This window comes from Crotalus tigris, unplaced genomic scaffold (assembly GCF_016545835.1).
Source record: "Crotalus tigris isolate CLP2741 ecotype Arizona unplaced genomic scaffold, ASM1654583v1 scf7180000024369.3102671, whole genome shotgun sequence".
NCBI lineage: Eukaryota > Metazoa > Chordata > Lepidosauria > Squamata > Viperidae > Crotalus > Crotalus tigris.
Window position 1 is genome coordinate 2802344 of NW_024100539.1, and position 22128 is coordinate 2824471.

Consider the following 22128-nt stretch of genomic DNA (forward strand, 5'->3'; position numbering starts at 1 on the left):
GTTTGGCAAGAATGAAGAAGAGGTATGAAATGATCTAAGAACTGCTCCCCAATTTTCAGTCTTAGAGATGATATTGTCTCTCTGTAGACCTAAGGTCTTCTCTGAGAGCTATTAGGAAATCAAGCATTTTATCAACACAATCAAGCAGATAGTATTAATTGTTCTATTTAAATTTCAACCTCACCAAGCAGTGTCTGAACAGGATAGTAGAGATATTGAAACCTCTCAATTTCTATATTTTCTAGCCAAAGCATCTTGAAATCCAGTCCCTCCAAATAAATGTTGGATTAAGTACTGATTGAACCATTTTTTTTTTTTTGATGGTGGGAGTGTATTTCACCATGAAATACCAGGCCACTCCATACTGGAAAGATGGAAGAATGAACTCTTACAAGTTGGGAAATGGTGTAGAACAGGGGTGTCCAACTCAATTTCATTGAGGGCCGCATCAGCATTGCAGTTGCCCTCAGGGGGGGGGAGTGTGTGGCCAGGGTGGATGCGGCCTACTGGGTGGGCATGGATGGAGTAGGTGTGGCCTACTAGGTGGGCAAGGTCAGCTCTACATCATTTGTGTGAAGGGTGTCTGTGGGTGCCTGGGCAGGAGTGGGACAGATCTGAGGGTCTCTGGCAGAAAGGGGTGGGACCGGAGCAAAGCCCATCAAACTGGATATGTGAAGTAGGCGAGGGCCATTTGCTGGCCACTTCCAGGCGATGGTGCATTTCTCCATTCCTCACAAAGGGTGACACCTCCCCAGCATGCACCCAGGAGGTGGGGCCGACGCAGCAGAGGCTTGTTCCTCGCTATTTTCAGACAGCCTTGTGGAGCTAAGACTGAATGCATTTCAGCATAGATGGCCACCACAAAATTGTACATTGGCTCCCGGCTGGCCTGGGCCAGGGGCAAGGCAGCAGCAGCCGTTCCCTCACTGTTTCCAGGATGGTTTCACGGGCCACATGAAACCACTTCGTGGGCCACATCCGGCCCCCGGGTCTTATGTTTGACATGTCTGGTGTAGAAGAATAGCGAAGGAATTATGGCATATGCATAATTGATATTGCTGAAATAATCTATGAAACAAAGTACCTGAATAAAACAATAGAACAATGCAACACCTTCTTCTTCTGACACCAAACCTGTATGGAGTTCACACTGATCCTGAAAAATCCAGCTATAGGTTTCTTTGAAATCTGTGATGTGCTGCCCTCAGCATGATGCCCTTGATTGACAAGAGTATATCAGTGTATCAGATGTATGACCCACGGATATCAGCATGATCTGCTATGGCCTGCACTTATGCTATAAGCACTGCACTGTGCCAATTGTCAAAAGAGGGATCTATTACTTTCATGGCCTAGAGTTATTTAAAAGGAGCGAAATGTTGACATTCAATAATTCCCCTCCTAGGTCCTTCTTTTTTCTAGGCTGGTTCTAATCGTATTACATTCCAGGTTTTTTTGTTATGCACCTAATCTGGTTCTCTTGTTTTTTCTGAAAGGGCTATCGGTCAACAAAAGGGGAAGAAAACCTATCCAAATAACATTTGTAAAAAACGAAGCTAGTGTTTTCAGCCTAAATACCTTTGGATTTGCAAAGGCAGCTTGTAGACAAAGGAGACAGGAGTGAAACGTGCTGCAATAGATTTCTCCATTCATAATGACAGGAACGTCTCTCTCAATATTACTTAGCTAATGAAGGAATAGATCTGCTGTGACATTCCTAGGAGGCTCATTTTCTTGAGTACAGTAGTAAAAGTTAGCTGATGAATGACCTAAACTGCTTAATGCTTCTACTTATAACTCCTGAGCAGCAAGGCGTATCTTGGAGAGTACTGGAGGAGCTATCCTCTGGAGACTCCAGTGTCCTTGTAGGTTGTCAGAGTCAATGAGCCAGGTTTATTTCGAATGACTCCTTAAATGAACATTTATTTTGTGCCAGTAACACGTTTTTGATTAACAGCTCCTTTTGACTAATTTGCTTCCCAAAACAGCCCAATAAAGGAGTCGTTTAAAACATAATTAAAAGCATGTTATTGCTAGTAGTTAATACTGATTAAAACGGGCATTAAGACAATTATCGCTGAAGGAAAGGAAGCACTATGAGGTTCGTATGGAATCCATGCATGCCATTTCATCTATGCTATACAGTGATGGGCTGCTTCCTAAGTTTCTTGGAGTTCTTGGTAGGAGTAACTTTCTCAAAATTTGCACCCTACCTCTAGGGTTTTTCTCTTTTTTTATGATGTTATCCATTAAGTCTGTCCAACTTTTGGCAATTCTATGAGCCAGGTCTCTCTTTACCTTCTGATCTTGCGCTATTTCTTTGAGTTGTTCTATGCTATGTATCTTGAACTCCCTGTTTGACAAACAGGAGCAGTTAATGTAGAGCCAATCCACTATCTTTACTCTCCCTCCATCCTGCAAAACTAGTGCTTTGTAAAACATCCAAAGAGATCTGCAGGAACGAGAAATGGCTGGCCTGTTTCCAAACTGGAAATGAAGGTAAGAGATAAATTCTTGGTTCTTGTTTCAAACTGTTAGGCCATTGTGTTAATAATGATTGTATCAATTTTATGAGACATTTTAGAATAACTTTAGAAGTCTTAAGTTCTTTTTGCCTCAATGACAGACTCATTTAGATTATGTCTGACTGACTAAATGTAACCAGCCCTGGATACGGGGATAACTACATGACATAAATATGACAAAAGTTGGGGTGATGGCTGAGTCACTGTGCTTACATGAAAATAACAAAAAATGCCTCTCTGAAATGACCCAGTAGGCAAATGAGCTGGCAATTGTTCATATGAGACACTATCAAAATTGATATATCCCTAAGGTTTTTTCTTGCATCTCTTGTGATTTCACTGTTCTGCTTCTACTTCATCTAAACTGCACTAGAAATTTAGCTGAATCTTAGAGAAACTAAATCTGAGCCTTTATATTTTGTAAGTTTTTAAAAACACGCATCTTAGTTTTGTCAATTTATTGATGATTATGAATATGATCATTTTTTTCCTATATTTTAAAGTGACTTCCCTTCCCTTTCCTCAACATTTTCCTTGCCTCCACTGGAGTTCATAACATTAAATTTATTGGTACTGACAGCTTCATCACATGAGGTATAATATTATGAGATCATCAGCAGAATCATGCATTATCCCTAAAGCTAATCATATTAAATGACATTGGGCTTCTCACTTTAAAAATAAAGTGCAAATTCTTCTTTCAAACATTTTAGTATCAGGTAAACTAAATTCAAAGCTAATATAGATATTAGAAATATTTAGCACAGCCCTGATGATTAGACAGCAAATATGTGTTTTTTTTCTGTAACATTTTGCCTACCCCATCTTGAATTTAAAAACCCTGTGAAGAAAAATACTTTGTGTTTTAAGCAAGTAAATTATCAAAATTAAAGACTGTTTATCCCCAAAAGCTGTGCTATAGAAATCATTTTATATTTTGTTTACACTCTTCCAAATAATGCTAGAACCAGAAGGGTTGATGTTAGAGCAATTTCCCGTGAACAGAAAAAAAAAACCTGATACAGAATAGTAAAAATACTACCAATAACATTACTAATAGTCAAAATGAGTGCAATGCTTTTATATGTTATTCTTCTTTGAAGATGATTTTTGAAGACTGAAACTTTGCTAGTTGGGAGGCTCCTGCTTCACTCTGTTGCTTGTCAGAGCTCCTGGCCTCTGCTGCCAATTTCTTCCTTCTGCAGAGAAAATGGAAGAAATTTGGATTTAATTCTAAGCCTAGACACAGACTGTAATTAGCTAAAAAGAAGGGCCATGCTAGCAAATCCTTGCAAACAGAGAGGTTGTTATCTTTAGCACATTTGTTTGGAAATAAGCTCCCTTGGAATCCAGTGGACTTAACCCAAAGAGAATTTAGATCAGACTTACAATGTCCTTTTTCCTTTTCTTTCTGAAACAGCTTTCTTCTTTTTGTACAAATACTTCAAATCCATGATAAGGGCAACACTTAGATTACTCCCCCTCCCCTCTTGTTTGGTTCAAATAAAATGAATCTACTTTCTAAATAAAAGCCCCACTCCGGTTGCTACCTGACCATCTAAAACATATGATGAACAATTGCAGGAATTGGGTATGTCTAGTCTAGCGAAGAAAAGGGCTAGGGGTGACATGTTAGCAGTGGTTCCAATATTTGAAGGGCTGCCACAAAGAAGATGTGGTCAACCTATTCTCCAAAGCACCCGAAGGCAGGACAAGAAATAAAAGATGAAAATTTGTCAAAGACAAATCCAACCTAGAGCTATGATGAAATTTCCTGACAGTGAGAACAATTAATCAGTGGAACAGCTTGCCTTCCAAAGTTGTAGATGCTCCATCGCTAGAGTTTTTAAAGAAGAAATTGGACAGCCATTTGTCCTGAATCGTATAGGGTCTCCTGGTTGAGCAGGGGCCTGGACTAGAAGACCTACAACTCTGCTATTCTCTTATTAAAGACTGTGCTTTTGGAGCCATTTGGAGTGTCATGTCTGTCATATTGGCTTCTTCATCTATAATAATAATAATAGTAGTAAAGTTGGAAGGGACCTTGGAGGTCATCTAGTCCAACCCCCTGCTTGGGCAGGAAACCCTACACCATTTTGGACAAGTGGCTGTCCAGTCTCTTCTTAAAAACTTCCAGTGTTGGAGCATTTACTGCTTCTGGAGGCAAGCTGTTCCACTGATTAATTGTTCTCACTGTCAGGAAGTTTCTCCTTAGTTCTAGGTTGCTTCTCTCCTTGATTAGTTTCCACCCGTTGCTTCTTGTCCTGCCTTCAGGTGCTTTGGAAAATAGCTTAATTCCCTCTTCTTTATGGCAGCCCCTGAGATATTGGAATACTGCTATCATGTCCCCCCTTGTCCTTCTCTTCGTTAAACTAGACATACCCAATTCTAGCAACCGTTCCTTATATGTTTTAGCCTCCAGTCCCCTAATCATCTTTGTTGCTCTTCTCTGTACTCTTTCTAGAGTCTCAACATCTTTTTTACATCGTGGTGACCAAAACTGGATGCAGTATTCCAAGTGTGGCCTTACCAAGGCATTGAAGAGTGGTATTAATACTTCACGTGATCTTGATTCTATCCCTCTGTTAATGCAGCCTAGCACTGTGTTGGCCTTTTTGGCAGCTGCAGCACACTGCTGGCTCATATTTAGGTGATTGTCTACTAGGACTCCGAGGTCCCTCTCACAGTTACTACTATTGAGCATGGTGCCACCTATGCTGTACTTGTGCATTTGGTTTTTCTTGCCTAAATGTAGAACCTTGCTTTTTTCACCATTGAATTTCATTTTGTTAGTTAGTGCCCAGTGTTCAAGTCTGTCCAGATCCTTCTGTATCTGAAGCCTGTCTTCTGGAGTGTTGGCTATTCCTGCCAGCTTGGTGTCGTCTGCAAATTTGATGAGTTCCCCATCTATCCCTTCATCCAAATCGTTGATGAAGATGTTGAAGAGTACTGGGCCCAGAACAGAGCCCTGGGGCACCCCACTACACACTTCCCTCCATATAGATGCAGTTCCATTGAGGACCACTCGCTGAGTACGGCCGGTCAGCCAGCTACGGATCCATCTGGTGGTGGTTCTGTCTACCCCACATTTTTCTATCTTGTCAAGTAGTAGGTTGTGATCTACTTTATCAAATGCCTTACTGAAGTCCAAGTAAATTATGTCCACAGCATTCCTCTGATCCACTAATTTTGTCACTTGGTCAAAGAATGCAATAAGATTTGTCTGGCATGATCTATTTTTGACAAACCCATGTTGGCTTTTAGTAATGACTTTGTTTGCCTCTAGGTGTTCGTTGATTCATTGTTTGATTATCTTTTCCAGGATCTTCCCAGGTATTGAGGTCAGGCTGATAGGTCTGTAATTTCCTGGATCCATTTTTTTTTCCTTTTTTGAGGATGGAAACTACATCAGCTCTTTTCCAGTCCTCTGGTAGTTCCCCTGTGTTCCAGGATCTTTGAAAAATATAGTTCAGTGGCTCGGATATCACATCTACCAGTTCCTTGAGAACTCTGGGGTGTAATCCATCTGATCCTGGCGATTTGAACTCATCTAGGCTGGACAGGTGCTCACTAACCATATTCTTGCCTATCTTAATTTGTGTTTCTGTTTTGTTTTTTATGGCACTATTTTTGATAGGTTGGTCTGTTTTTTCCCTTTGTGTAAAGACAGATGCAAAAAATGAGTTAAATAGTTCTGCTTTCTCCCTGTTGCTTGTCACCTTCTTGCCACTTCCACCCACTAATGGACCAATCATTTCCTTCACTTTTTTCTTGTTTTTTACATGTTGAAAGAAGCTTTTTTTGTTATTTTTGACTTTGGTCGCAAGCCTTAGTTCATTTTGAGCCTTGGCTTTCTTCACTTCATCTTTGCAGGCTCAGGCTATTTGCTGATATTCTGACTTAGTTATGTTCCCCTCTTTCCACTTTCTATACTTGTCCTTTTTATCTTTCAATTTGTCAGAGAGTTCTTTATGCAGCCATGCTGGTTTCTTTTGAGAGCTGTTGTTTTTCCTCTTTGTTGGTATTGTGCTAGACTGTGCTTTTATTATCTCATTTTTCAAAATTTCCCAAGCTTCTTGAGTTGTTTTCCCCTTGAGGATTCTCATCCATGGAATCCTTCCCAAGCCCTCTCTAAGTTTATTGAAATTAGCTCTCTTGAAGTCCAAGACTCTAGTTTGACTGTGTTCTATTGCTTGTGCTTCTATAATGCTGAATTCTAATATTGCATGATCACTTCCTCCCAGAGTTCCTATGGCTTCAACACTGTCTATCATTTCATCTCTGTTAGTGAGAATTAGATCCAAAATGGCTAATCCCTTAGTTCCCTTCTCTACTTTTTGGGAGACAAAGTTGTCTGCTAGGTTTGCCAGGAACCTGTTTGATCTTCCACTTGATGTGGAGTTTGTCTCCCAGTTGATGTCAGGGTAGTTAAAGTCCCCCATTACTATTGTGATGTGCTTCCTACATACCTTAGTTAGCTGACTAGCAAAAAGTTCATCTATTTCCTCTGTTTGGTTGGGTGGTCTGTAGTATACACCTATGGCAATGTCATTTCCCCCCCCCCTTTTTATATTGACCCAATGCATTTTATCATTGTTGTGCTCTATTTCTGTGGAGATGTAGTTATTTCTCATATAGAGAGAAACTCCACCTCCTCTTTTATTTGGTCTGTTTCTTTTAAATAATTTAAATCCCTCTAGCTGTGTGTTCCATGTGTGGGTTTCATCCCACCATGTTTCCGTAATGGCAACAATATCATATCTGCCCTCATTAACCTGAATTTCTAGTTCACCCTGTTTGCTGTTCATACTCTGTGCATTGGTGTATAAACATTTGAGTCCTTTGTGGGTGGCCCTGTGTTTCCTTTCTACATAACCTGTGTGGTGCCTGAGTTCCCCTATTGTCTTACCACCTATTTGGTTAGTGCACTTTATGTGGCACTCGCTATTAGAGGCTTCATTTTGCTTGATAGCAAGGTTGGTATTCTTGTCCACACACACATCTATGCTACATGCACTGATAGCCCTATAGTTTTTAAATTGCCGGGGACAGGGTTGTTCCGTATCAATTAACTCCCTGTCCCCGCTGTTTAGTTTAAATTTCCCTCCAGAAAATCTGTGAATTTATAGCCGAGTAACTCAGTCCCTTTTTTTGATGGATGCAAACCATCTCTTTTGTACATCTTTTGATTGGACCAGCTACTGACATCGTGACTAAGTAATGGTCTAAGAAACTTATGATTAAGTAATGGTCTAAGAAAGAGAGACTTCTCTATGAGAATGGCAGTGAGGATTGGGCAAATCTAGTAATAGTTTTGCCTGGAAGATCGTTGTTAAATTTACCAGGTTTGGATTTCACAGTCAGGAACTATATGTAAGTTAAATTAGGACCTGGTGTATAATGTCCTTTGTATATAATAGGTTATCTGGTTGCTACAATCATTGCCTCGACTTTCAAGTATCCTGCAGGCAGCCTTTATAAAATCGCAACTATTGGACTATGCCTTGCTTTCATATCAATTCATATCAAAATTTTATAAGCAGGTGAAAGTAATTATTAACGTGGATTTTAGCTATGTTCAAGGATTTAAAAAAAGGAGAATAACTTATAGTAGTGAATCAGTCAGCATTTTTTTAAAAAAAATGAAGTATAATGATTTAATAATAGTATTATGATTGACACCATTATTAATGTTTAGAAAAGGATTGCTCGCTCACCTTACCACACAAAGTGTTAATATGGAGGATGGAATGCTTCTTCCCAAAACTCTTAATATGGTATGACAACAATTATTGCTTAAAGATGTAAGCAATAAAAATGGTTGTTATGGCAAATCAATAAAAATGAAACTTGGAATCTACCATGATATGAAAAATGTTGAATATCTAGTGCACAGCATTCAGTAAAAAAAAAAAAGCTAATTATTTGATATTGGGAAGATAGACTTAATTCAGATTAATAGATGTGGATTATAGATTCATTTTCCATTTACAATCTGGCACTTTACTGATGCAGTGGAAAGAATGATGAATATTATGCGGTGGGTTCAAGGTTTAAATCATTTATTTAAAAATTAGGGTCAACACTTATTTGTTCTGGTACATGCTATATTTATTTGTGATCTCATTTTTTCTGTCTGTTTTATCTTGTTCTTTTTTTACATGAAAAGAATAAATAAAATCCGTCCATACATTTAATAAAGCATAAACAAAACAAAACAAAACAAAAAACTACAAGGGGAAATTAGATCTTTTCTTGAGCCCCGTAATTTCACTGTGACTTTTTTTTTTACAGCAAGACTGTAAAAGAACTTTTGTCCTTGGAAATATTTAACACAAATATTCTGTTAAATATTTCCAGGGACAGTTGAGTCAAGGAGTTGCCCGCAGCTTCCAGCTGTAGAAATTTGACGCATATCCTACAAAAAGTAAATAAATAGAAATAATCCCAAGTAAAATGAGTGTAGTATGCCCCTTGCATAAATCCAATGACCACAAAAATGGGAGAACCCCTGCAACAACCCATAAGTTTCATTTGCCAATGAACATAACACTGTCTCCATGCCTCCATACATGCTTTATATCTGGTAGCATCTCAGTTGATGCTCTGTTCAGTTCTTTGAAGAGAAGATATTAGTGTGGTGGAACCAAAGGCTTACCAGGGACCTGAGGAGAAGAGTTGATGTGACCACTTCAGCCTGAAACCCAAACATTCCCTCTCTATTTATACTTCCTAGAGGTCAACCGAGGTCAACACTGATATAAGGAGAGACAAAGAATAACAGATTTTACTCACCCTGAGGCTGTCCTCTATTGGTTTTAGACCAAACCAAACTCATCAAGAATAGACTTTAGAGGAAGGCAATTTCATGGGGTCACAGCAAAAAAAAAAAAAAGAGAGAGAGAGAGAGGGAGGGAGGGAGAGAGAGAGAGAGAGAGAGAGAGAGAGAGAGAGAGAGAGAGAGAGAGAGAGAGAGAGAGAGAGAGAGAGAGAGAGAAAGAGAGATGTTACCAAGGCTTCTTTGTGCTGAAGTGCGGTGCGAGTGGGAACCTATGTGCTTGACTAAATTCTGCCCTTTCAGTTTTCTGGAATGCAAAAGCAGAAATATAGATATCTGTGGATTGAAAAAAAAAAAAGAGAGAGAGAGAGCTAAAAATATTGTTTAATATTAGAAATGGTTTTTCACTTCCTTTCATAATTTAAGGATGAGTTCATATTTCTGAAAATCTACATCCAACTTGCTTCCTGTCTTCCTGTAATTTTTCTTAACTCTTTATCTAGTTACACTGTGATAAGGCAAAGTTGTCGTGAGCAAATATATGAATTCAGCTTGCTTCGCTAGTATTTTATTTGGAAAAAGAGGTACAAAAGCCATTGTTTTATTTTGGGGGAATGCTCAGGATTTTCTTTTGTCACTAAAAATAAATCAATTGGAATAGAACAAAATAATATAGAGATTTCATTTTTCCTCTATATCATTTTCTGAACCCCAGTAAGTGCTAGATGACCAATGCCTGCAAATATATAATTTCAGAAGCTGTTTCTGACGTAAGTAATCTGAACAAGAAATTGAATAACAGGAAACCAGATGAGAATATATTTTAATACACTGAGAGAAGTTGGGGTCTTTGTGTGTTTTACTTTGCAACTCTATTAATGCTTATAAGAATCACTGAAAAAAGAGGAAAAAAAGAAATGTTTTACTGAGCGTCTTTTTAGCCCATTTATAAATGCAGCTTATTACTTTTATTATGTAATTTTAGGAGCTTTTCTTTTACAGGAAAAAATGTTTTTAACTGTAATGGGATAACTTTTATGCCCAGAGAAGAAGAATAAGTTCTGTTATCTTTTCCTTGTCTTTTCTTTTTCTCTAACCTCATGCAGTAAAGACATGATTGAATACAATCCTAGACATACATATCATTATTAGGAATATACCCATCTCTGATACAACCCATTTTATTGTCTGCAGGACTGATTTACAGTTCAGCTAATTTCCCTACGGTTTTTAAAATCAGAAATATGTACAAAACGCAATCGATGGAAATAGGAAGGGATCTAATTCTACTTCGTTTTAAGAGAATAAATAACTCCCACACAGAGAGTCAAACAAAAATTCACACTTGTGCAACTTTTCTACCAGTTTTACAATGTTTTAAAAATATTACGATGAGTTTGTATTACATGGAACATATTTCTTCCAATAATTTGGAACTATGACTACAGGTAGTCCTCAACTTATGACCACAATTCAGCCCAAAATTTCTGTGTGGTTAAATAAGTTTTTCCCTATTTTACAATGTTTCTTGCCATTGTTATGAAGTGAATAACTGCAGTTATTAAATTAGTAATATGATTGTTAAGTGAATTTGGCTTCCCCCATTGAGTTTGCTTGTCAGAAGTTCACAAAAGGTGATCACGTGACCCTGTGCAGCCATCATAATTATGAACCAGTTGCCAAGCGTCTGAATTTTGATCATGTGACCAGGAGGATGCTGCAATGGTTGTAAGTGTGAAAAACGGTTGTAAGGCCCTTTCCCCCCCCAGTACCATTGTATCTTTGAATGGTCATTAATCACTTTTTTCAGTACCATTGTCACTTCGATTGAAGTGACACTTCAGTCCATGTAATATAAATTGACACGTGAGTCACTTTTTTCTGTGCCATTGTAATTTTGAACAGTCACTATAAACGAAGGCCTCTGTAAGTCAAGGACTACCTGCTTTTCATAACCTCATTCATCAACATTTTCATTTATGCATTGCTTCTTTACATTACAGCTGTCACAATTTCCCAGTAGGAGCAAAAGGTTAGTTTCAACTCTTCATTTACCCCTGTTCAAAACCAACCCCACCCTTTTTAGCTGCAGGGTCTCTTCCATTTGTTGATCTGGTCCTAGCCTGAGGCACAGATGGGTTATATAAACTGAAACCATCTCCCTGTTTAAATTCTGCCAACAGATCTTTTTATTCTCTTTGCAGCTGAGGAACAATGCAAACATGTCACAAGCATGGCAGTTGATATGGGGCTCTGTTGTTGTAAAACAGCATTTCCAAAATCAGTTTCTAGGCCATCCACTTAAAACTTACTAGAAAACTTTCCTAGTTATGTGAGCAAAAATAAGCTATTTTTATTTATGTAAGGGGTCATTACCAGTTACTATGTGTTCTTTATAGTTGTTCAGTTAGTCCTAAAGTTGTAGTATGGTGGCTAATTTCCTGAACCGCAATAAAGAGGGAAAAACTTAAGCAACATGTCACCAGAGAGCAAAACACAACAAGGCAAATTGAAAAGAAAGCGAGCCTCTAAGTCAACCTTGCTTAGACATGTTTATAGTGCTAGAATAATCCATTGCCTTCTAGCAGTTTTGATATAAACTTCCACAAATATACATAGCGAGCCACAACCTTTCTGTAAAACAAATATTGACAAGAAACAATGCAGTAATTGTGCTTTCCATCTGGTGCTCATTCTGCGCAGGGAAGAGAGGCAGCACTTCCCCTCGCTTTTTAAATCTTCCTCCAGACAAGACCGATCAAGAGTAAAGAAGATAAACAGCTTTTCAAGTGACAAAGACGAGGAAGTTTTTCCCTTCCTAGCTACAGACTAGAATTAGAGCAGAGGAAAATAACCCTCAAAACCTTTCAATTTTCAACATTAAGCAAAAAATCAAGAACATAGGGGCAGAACCTCAAACCGACATGAGGGAAGTCCAAAAATAATGTTAGAAAGTATTACTTCATAGAAAGAGGAGAGGAAGCTTGGAACCAACTTCCAGTGGAGATAGTGGATTAGTCAACAGTAACTGAGTTTAAACATGCTTGGGATAAACACATGCCCATCATCTGACAAAAAATTTAAAAAATAAAATTAAATTAAAAATATAAAATTAAAAATAATAAATAAGTTAAAAAGAAAACAACAACAACAAAAATCGGGTAGACTCAAGGGACCATTAAGTTTTTTCTGACATCGGTTTTCTATTTTTCTGTTTCAAAACTGAAAACTTACGTCATTAACATGGTTCTCTTCCTCTCCTCTAATAGTTCAGAAATACACTGAGCATTGTGATGCATTAATCCCAAAATGACTTTCTGTCACTCACATGATCCTTAACAATTAAACGGCTAATAAATCTTTGTTAAAAAAAGAAATGGTAAGGAATTGTCCATCTCACCGTTTAATTAAATATAAAGCAATATTACAACTTAGTAAGAGAAAACAAAAATACTAAATAGAATTTTCCATAGCATTGCACTTGTTTTTTATGGTCATAGTAATTTAAGAAATATTATGTCCAGTAATGGAAAGGCATATATTAATGGAACGTTCATATAGAAATTGGACTTTAAGCACTGTGAAAATAATGTAATAGTCACAGGTCAGTATAGTTTCCTCAAAATCAAGTATTATTAAATTAACCTTATCTCATTAAAAAAATAGAAACTTTTTAGTAGATGATAGAAATGTTGTAAATATAATATAGGATGACCTGACAATGGGCAGGTGAAAACTGAAGACCACAAAATAAAGGCTTCCGCACCCTTTTCTTTTACCACTCAAATGCACAATTAAAACATTATCACCAGTCACAAATTTGGACAATTGGCTTCATGTATTGACTATAAATAATAGATATCAATTTCTGTATTAAAGAGAAAATGAAGGACATTTTTCTTAGTTTCATAGTAAGGGGTATTATTCTACAAACCCTATTACAAAATTTTATATTATTCTGTTCATTAACTGTAATAAGAAATTCTGCATGTGCACCTATTGTTCAGAGAATGTACAAAATCTTGCAGTTGCACATGGTCAAGGCATATTTAATGAGTCTATATGATGACTAGGCAATATGCCTATTTCCTTTTTCATGGAGACTTCATTTCTTGGAGGATGTGTGTTACCTGCTTACATCTTAAATTTATTTATGTTTGTGAGTATGCATGCATATTGTGTATGTGTGTATTTATATGCCTACGTGTTTAGACATTTCTAAATTTCTGTTTTCACTTTGTCATTATCGGGTACTGAGTTAATGAGAAAAATAATTCAACAACTGTAGAATCAGGCTGCAGCATAACAAAATTGACAGAAGTGAAGGGGGTCTGAGTACTATCTGAATGCACTGTATGTCACCTCTATCATGTGTATATATATCCACAGCTTTGCGTTGGGTTATTTTTCAAGGGTGAAATGAGATAAGACATGGTTGCCACAAGGAAGAGGGAGTCAAGCTGTTCTCCAGAGCACCTGAAGGCAGGATAAGAAGCACTAATCAAGAAGAGAAGCAACCTAGAACTGAGGAGAAATTTCCTGACAGTCAGAACAATTAATCAGTGGAACAACCTGCCTCCAGAAGCTGTGAATGCTCCAACACTGGAAGTTTTTAAGAAGAGACTGGACAGCCATTTGTCTGAAATGGTATAGGGTTTCCTGCCTGAGCAGGGGGTTGAACTAGATGACCTCCAAGGTCCCTTCCAACTCTATTATTATGATTATTATGATTGTGATGATTATGATTATTATTGATCATCACACAGTCAGCCAGATGTTCAGACTGGATTTGGCTTTTTTGTCTACCTATCGAGTCCTTACAAAGGACCCTGGATAGGCAGATGTGGATGTTTGAATTGAAGGTATTACAGATATTGTTGCAGGATGGAAGCTGTTCCTAGTAAGGCCACCTTTTATAATTGACTGATGGCGAATTTGGTGTCTAAGTGGTGCTCTAGTTGTTTTGGGATCACACCCAAGGCGCCTATTGGTACTATTGGTACTACTTTTGCTTGCCTTTGCCACAGTCATTCTATTTCTGTTTGTAGGTCTTTGTATTTTGTTATCTTCTCCAGTTCTTTCTCTTCTATTCTGCTGTCTCCAGGCACTGCCAGGTCCATTATCCAGACTTTTTAAATCTTTCTTATTAACAATTGTTAAGTCTGGGGTGTTATGTGGCAGGTGCTTGTCTGTTTGAATTCTAAAGTCCCAGAGCAATTTAACATTTTCCTTTTCTATGATTTTTTTTAATTATTATTATTATTGTTGTTGTTGTTGTCGTCGTTGTCGTTATCATTATCATTATTATAAGACCACTCCCACCCTAAACCTAGCAGAAACCACTGACTTCTTTTGTATTCCCCTAAAGACTGCAGAGTTAGCTCCTTGAGCAAAATGTGGGCTGCATGCTGAGAGGTCAAGGGCATCTAGGGTTTGTCAGCAGCTGATGCTGTTTCCATTTCCTAAGCAATGATGCATCTGCCATCCTTCTGAGATTAAGTACATCTGCATGACCACATTTTGTGTCTCCTGTGACCTGGGGCATGGCAGATCTGAGTGCATTTCCTAACCCAGGTCTCATTAGGGGGAGAGAATGAGATTACCAATAAATGTGGTTGACAAAACGGCACATATTATGTCTCATTTGCATTAGTGGTAAAAATGGCTTCGGCCTGAAATTTCATAAGGCCGCTTCTTGTTATTTGTCATGCAAAGTAGCTCATAAGGAAAGGAGCTGATTATGAGGGTCCATTTTAAACTCCTGGATATACCATAATACTTCCTCCCATTCAGGTTATCAGCATCTTTCACTGGTGTGTTTGTGTTTCAAAGTCTCATGGTTTCAAGCAAAGGCTTTATCAGGTAAGTTTTCTGGTATTTATTAACATTATGAGATAGCAGAGGTAATGCAATGGCTTGAAACATTTAGTATAAAAACCATCTTTCCAAAATAATTTGGATTATTTTTGCTTTCTTATAAAAGAGAAAAAAAGTCTTATAAATGTCCTTTGGGTTATAAGTGTACTGTTTAAATATTTCAAATGACTGAATGGCCTTTTGTTTTACTACTTACTTTTCAACAATTTTAATGTGCTCACAGGATAATTTTGGAGGCTATATTGCTCCAACCATTTCCTGTAATGTTGCTCTATTAAAACTGACTGTGAGATTATTTTCTCAGGTTTTCTACAGCAATATTATATGCTGACATAATCTTTTATAGTAACTGAAATGCTTTTCTAACCAACACTATTGCAATCACTCTGTACCTCACAAGCATTTCTATTGAGATAAGCCATCTGACAATGGTCCTTTACAATATTGTCACCATGAAACAATTATACTATTTAAAGGTATACTATAGAAATATAGGAAAAAAATATATCCCCAACCTTATTAGCCTGCCTTTTTAGATTTCTGTGCAGCAGAATTTCCATTCTTTAAATATTTTTGCCTTACAATGTGGCTGTGGGTTAAAGTAAATTGTGAATGGCAGATCTAATACCATTTGTGGTTCCTGGGCTCATTGCAAAGCATAAACGTATTGTGTATCATGACAATTAAGTCTTATTGATTCTTAAGTGGGATGGACAAGTTTAATTTGCCCTCTTCCTGATCCAAAATCTTTCCTGTAAATCCTCTGTCAGTGGTGGCGAACCTATGGCACACGTGCCAGAGGTGGTACTCAGAGCCTTTTCTGTGGGCACACGTGCTGTTGCCCCAGCCCCACCTCCCCCCACAGCCCCTTCCTCACCAGCAGCCCCCCTGGAGAGTCACCCCTGGGAGCGGCCTGCATGGAGCAGTGCAGCCAAAAACATGGCAGCCAGGCAGTAGGGACAAGACTGCTTTTGTGTCCCGACGTGCACAGATGCTGCTGCTGGGTGCGGGTTGAGGGAGTGGCTGCTATGTCATTACAGAACTGCCTGGGCGATCTGTGGTGGGCCATGGAGGTAGTGGGTGACCCTGTGAGTGGGCGGAGCAGGGGGCAGAGCAGGGGTGGAGCAGGGGCAGGTGGCAGAGCAGGTGGGCGGGCCAGGGGGCAGGGCGGTTTTTGGACATTCGGTCTCTAAAAGGTTTGCCATCACTGCTCTATATAATCCAGGAAGATTGCCATATACCAAGAAGGATTTTAAAAGCCATGTTGTGGTACTTGCGTATGCCAAACACATTGTTCAAGGAGGAGAGGAGAGGGTGTGAGTGACTGCTTGGTCTGCTCTCAAATCAGAATGACCCTTGCAATCAAACTACAACTGGGCAATCATAGTAGGTGGATGGGAAGAGGGGAGACAATTTGAAAGAAGGATAATCTTTAGTTTAACAATTTGTTCTCCCTAGTGTTTCCCATCTCATATCTTTAAACATTATAAGAGCAGGTTTCATGTGTGCCTTATGTATTTATTTAAATAATATTTTATTTTGAAAATAATATGAATGAATTGACCTCTAATTAGTCATCTTGCCCTATGTCTCTGATTAGACACATTGTGATTTGCTTAATGTGCTCTACATGGGGCTGTCCTTGAAGATCAGCCAGAAGTCACAGCTGGTCCAGGATGCAGTGATATAGGCAATGAGGAGGAGGTCACATAATACACATATGAGTCTACTGCTTTGCAAACTGCACTGATTAACCATTGTTAATCTTCTGATTGCAGTTCAAAGTCTCTGTGATCACCATTAAAGCCCTTCATGGTATAGGAACTGGCTAAATCTGGGGGGTCACTTATTTCCAATTGTCTCTGTCCAGCATTCATTCATTCATTCATTCATTCATTCATTCATTCATTCATTCATTCAATTTCTATGGCTATCCATCTCAGCTAATGACTCTGGCAGTGTGATCAACCGGGAAGTGTGACTCTAGGTTCTGTTGATTAAATGGAGTCATCTTCTGGTATCCAGGAAGTGTACTTGCCCTATTGCAGCACCTGAATCTGGATAATAGTTTCCCTCAAAGATATATGTATCTCTCACTCTTAGGACATTTAAGAAATTACTAAAGAACTAGTTGTTCTCTCATGCTGTGTGATAGGATAACTATGGAGCCCCCTTTAATTATCTTTGGTTTATAGTTGGTATATTGTTCTTGTGGTCAGCCTTGACTCATTTTTTTTTAATATATATTGTTTTCTTTTTATTTGTAAGCTGCCCAGATTTGTCAAGGAGTCACATGGCCTCCAAATTTGATAAGTAAATAAATAACACCCCTTAAAAGTAACAAACATTGAGCTGCTGCGAAACCCAAAGATCCGGTCACAAAATGGGTCAAGTACCTTGTGTATCCCTAGTTTTAGTTGCAAATATCTATAAGAGGGAGGGGAAGATGTTTGTTCTGATCTACAGAAGAGGTGCAAAATTTGAGGCATCAAGTCTCATTGTTGTCTCTTGAAATTTGAGGCATCAAGTCTCATTATTGTCCCTTCCCAAGTGCCTCTAAAAGTTATCACATAGCTGTAACTAGACAGAAGGAGGAAATTATTAAGGTATAGGGAGTAATCATATTAACTGCGTATAATTAATTTCATTTAATTTTAATTAAACTCCAATTTAAATTAACATACTTTCAAAACAACTTGACTCCTTCTTGCTGCTATATCTACCCTGCACATATGGAAGAATAGAGGTTCTAGCACAGGGGTGTCAAACTCAATTTCATTGAGGGCCACATTAGCATTGTGGTTACCCTCGGGGGACCTGGTGGGTGTGGCCAGGGTGTGTGCAGTCTACTGGGTGGGCATGGATGGAGTGAGTGTGGCCTACTGGGTGGGCATGGCCAGCTCTATATCATTAGCATCAAGGGTGCCTGTGGGGGCCTGGGCAGAAGTGGGACAGATCTGAGGGTCTCTGGCAGAAGGGGGTGGGACTGGGGCAAGTGCCAAGGCATGATCCATTTCTTCATTCCTCACAAAGGGTGACACCTCCCCAGCATGCACCCAGGGGGCGGGGCCAACACAGCAGGGGCTGGTTCCTCGCTGTTTCTAGACGGCCTTGTGGAGCTAAGACTGAATGCCTTTCAGCATAGATGGCCACCACAAAATTGTACATTGCCTCCTAGCTGACCTGGGCCAGGGCCAAGGCAGCAGGGGCCGTTCCCTCACTGTTTCCAGGATGGCTTTGCGGGCCACATGAAACCAGTTCGCGGGCCGCATCCAGCCCCCGGGCCTTGTGTTTGACATGTCTGTTCTAGCATACCACCCAAGCCCAAGTAGATTACTCAAGTACAGGTAGTCCTCAGCTTAAGACCATAACTGAGCCCAAAATTTCTGCTGCTTAGCAAGACAGTTATTAAATGTCTTTTGTCCCATTTTATACCTTTCTTGCTCCAATCTTAAGTGAATTACTGCAGTGAATTAAGTTAGTAACACAGATGTAAAATGAATTTGGCATCCTCATTGACGTTGCTTGTCAGAGAGTCGCAAAAGGTGAACATAGGACCCTTGGGCACTGCAACCATCAAAAATACATGCCAGTTGCCCAGTATCCAAATTTTGATTGTGTGACCATGGGGGTGCTGCAACTGCCATGAGTGTGAAAAATGGTCATAAGTGATTTTTTTCAGTGCTGTTGAAACTTCAAATGGAGACTAAAAGAATGGTTGTAAACTATCTGTACAAGATGCTTGCTTCTCTCCATCAGCCAAAATCTACTTGGAATCTAGTTTCTTTTCCTGTAAGAGGGTGCTATTAGTTCCTCACTTTCATGAAATGGGCAGGGATAAGATCCAGAGACACCATCCCTCAGAGAATATTTGGGGACTAGGATAAGATTATCTTTATATAAGAAATTGTAGGGAGGCTGCAAAAGAAATGGAAGAAAGCAAGTCCATTGGCAACTTGGTTACAAAAGGCAAGAAAACTCAAGAAGGAACATTTCAAATCCTTCAAAGACAGTCCAGTTCAATGAGCTCATGAGAAATGAGGATTGGAAAATTCCTTGAAGTTTCCAGGTTTCTGATTGTACCTGGCATATCTGTTATTATTAATTTTAGAATAATTGGTGATGAGTTATTTTTCTTATCTCATGTTTCTTTGGACTGCATCCTAGTTTGGGCTTTGTCATGGAAGAGAATATTTCATTCAGAATTCTTGCCAATTCTTTTCCTTTCTTACGTACCACATTCTATTTTTTTTAAACATTATTCCAAACCTCAGAGTAGTTTTACAGAATGGGGACTTAAAAAACTGGGGAGTCAGCAAAATTGGGGCAGGAACTGAATTATGTCAAGTTCTTCAAGTGGAGGCAAAGCATTGCATCTAGGTTTAATTCTTTCCAAATGTAAGATAACCATATATTAAAGCAGATAAATCCCACTGGCACAATGGAAAGTGATTTTTCTGTCCTCCTCAGAAATTCATATGTTCACATGCACACACCCACAATGTGCCAGAACACTGGTCAATCACAGAAATAGTATGACAGAATAACATCAGAAGCTACATAAAAAGAGAGAAACTCTAGAATCACTCTGTCTTGTTTATTTATTTTTTCTTCCTGCCATTTTCTCACAGGTTTTTTGTTGTTTTGTTTTTAATCCAACCAAGAACTGATCCGTTTGTTCTGATAGAGCTGACCTATTGGCTTGTCATTCAAGCCTGATGTCATAAACTGAGAAAGAATGACCAGCTTTCATGCTTGAGGCAGGACTAGAACTCACAGACTCCTAGTTTCTAGCCTAGTGCCTCAACCAGTAGACCAAACTGGCTATTCCCTCTGTCTTGTTCATGAGTCTTAAAAAATACTTCTACCAAAGGAAACCTATTTTTTTAATCCCTTATTTAACTTTGCTATTCAGATAAGAGCATGTATTGAATAGGAGATTCCCAGTGGTTCCATCCATCCAAACTACCAGAAAATAATTTAAATAGTCTTGAAAAAAGTGGTTATCTCTAAGCCAAGAGACTTCTCTTTAATCACAGGTGAAGAAAACTCCTGTGAACGGGTGGTAGATATTGTAAGCAGAACAGTTCATAAGATGGACATGATGTGAAGAAAAGAAACAACTGAAAAGTTGCTTGAGGAGGAAGAGTTTCTTTCAAAAATAAACCCACAACTGAAAGGCAATATTTTACTAAGATAATAAAACTGTCCATCACTTCAGTGACAGATGTGACAAACAATGTACCTCTTGGTAAAAGAAGTATGAATATCATTGGACTTAACCCCTTACAGAGGATTTCACTGGGCAAAGAGAGGGATTTGTGTACTTGTTCTAGCTTAGAATTGAGTAACTTACTCATCCAACAGCCATCCTTTGGTGCCACAGTCCTCTGAGAAAATGACACTTTTGAACTTCTAAACAGAAATATGACCTATATATTTATTTCCTCTACAAGGCAAATTTTAATAAGAAGAAAGCCCTGCTGGACAAATAAACAGAATGAAAATATTGAAAAGACCTGCAGACAAAGCAGTTTTGGGCTCCTCTAATTAGACCCTGCTGCCAAAAGGCACAGCCAGAGAATACGTCTCAACAATATGACAGGTTTTTTTTTCCTAATTCTCCACTGAACCTGACAGTAAAAAGAAACTTAATGCACACCCTTTTCTCATTGACTCTGTAGTTCCCGTCTTGTTTATGTGAACAGAGTGGCTAAATAATGCCCCTAGGAAAAATGATTTTGCACTGAAATCTGCTAATACTGTGTGGTCTTTGCTTTCCTCCACAAATGCTGTGCACTGAAAATAAGAACTGAGTAAGGAGAAACAACTGTAAGGAATCAGCGACATTCTAACCTCTATTATGGTCAGGGAATGCAACAAAGTGTTATTCACTATTCTGAAGTAAGCAAAAATATACAAATCCTCATAATGAGTCATTCTCTTGCACGGCAAGAAAAGGTGGCTTTCTTCTGGTATTTTGACTCTCATACAATGGGAGGAAAAAGTGTTCTGCCCCCTGAGTCAAAACTTCATTCCTAGTGATCATATGGTATCACACTGGCAAGATAGACTATTGTTTTCCACGTGCACAGTAGAGCTTGCTATCCCTGTCTTGTCTAAATTCCATGTCACTGTGATGCCTGAATACACCAGGACATGTAGTATAGCTTGCTTCTTTTCCAGTTGCTTCCCTTTACCAGTTTGAAAGGCTGCAAAGAGAGGGAGTTAGAATTCAAGTTCAGGTGGTGTTTCTAGAATACTCAATGCACTTGAAGACTTTGGTTTAAAGTATATGGGTAAAATATGGACTCATTCCAAAAATTCAAATAGTGGCTGGCTGGTGAGGCAAAGTCTACAAGATACATGCATTTACTAGTCAGTCACCCACCCACAAATTGCCTATCTGCAATTCAATAGGCAAAGACATTTTGAAAGGAAGTTGTAACTATCTGATTGCTACAAAGAAGTAGACATAATAGAATAGAATAGAGCTGGAAGGGACCTTGAGGTTTTCTAGTCCAGCCTCCTGCTCGAGCAGGAGAACCTATACCCGTGGTGGCAAACCTGTGGCACGCGTGTCACAGATAGCACACAGAGTCCTCTCTGTGGGCATGGGTGCCGTCGCCCTAGTCCTAGGCCTTCAGCTGGGTTTTATAAAACCTTTTCGCTTTAGACCTCTGCCACCGTGTGCAAAAAAAAAGCTTCAATCAATTTCAACTTCTTGCGGGGAAAAAAAAGATCTCGCAAAGTTGGAATTGATTGATTGAACGTTTTAGTCCCACCCAGTCTGCCATTACCACCAAAGCCACGCCCACCCAGTGGGCCACACCCACCCAGTGGGCCACACCCACCCAATGGGCCACACCGACTCAGCACCCAACAATACATAAGTGGGTTTTGGGTTGCAGTTTGGGCACTCGGTCTCTAAAAGGTTCGCCATCACTG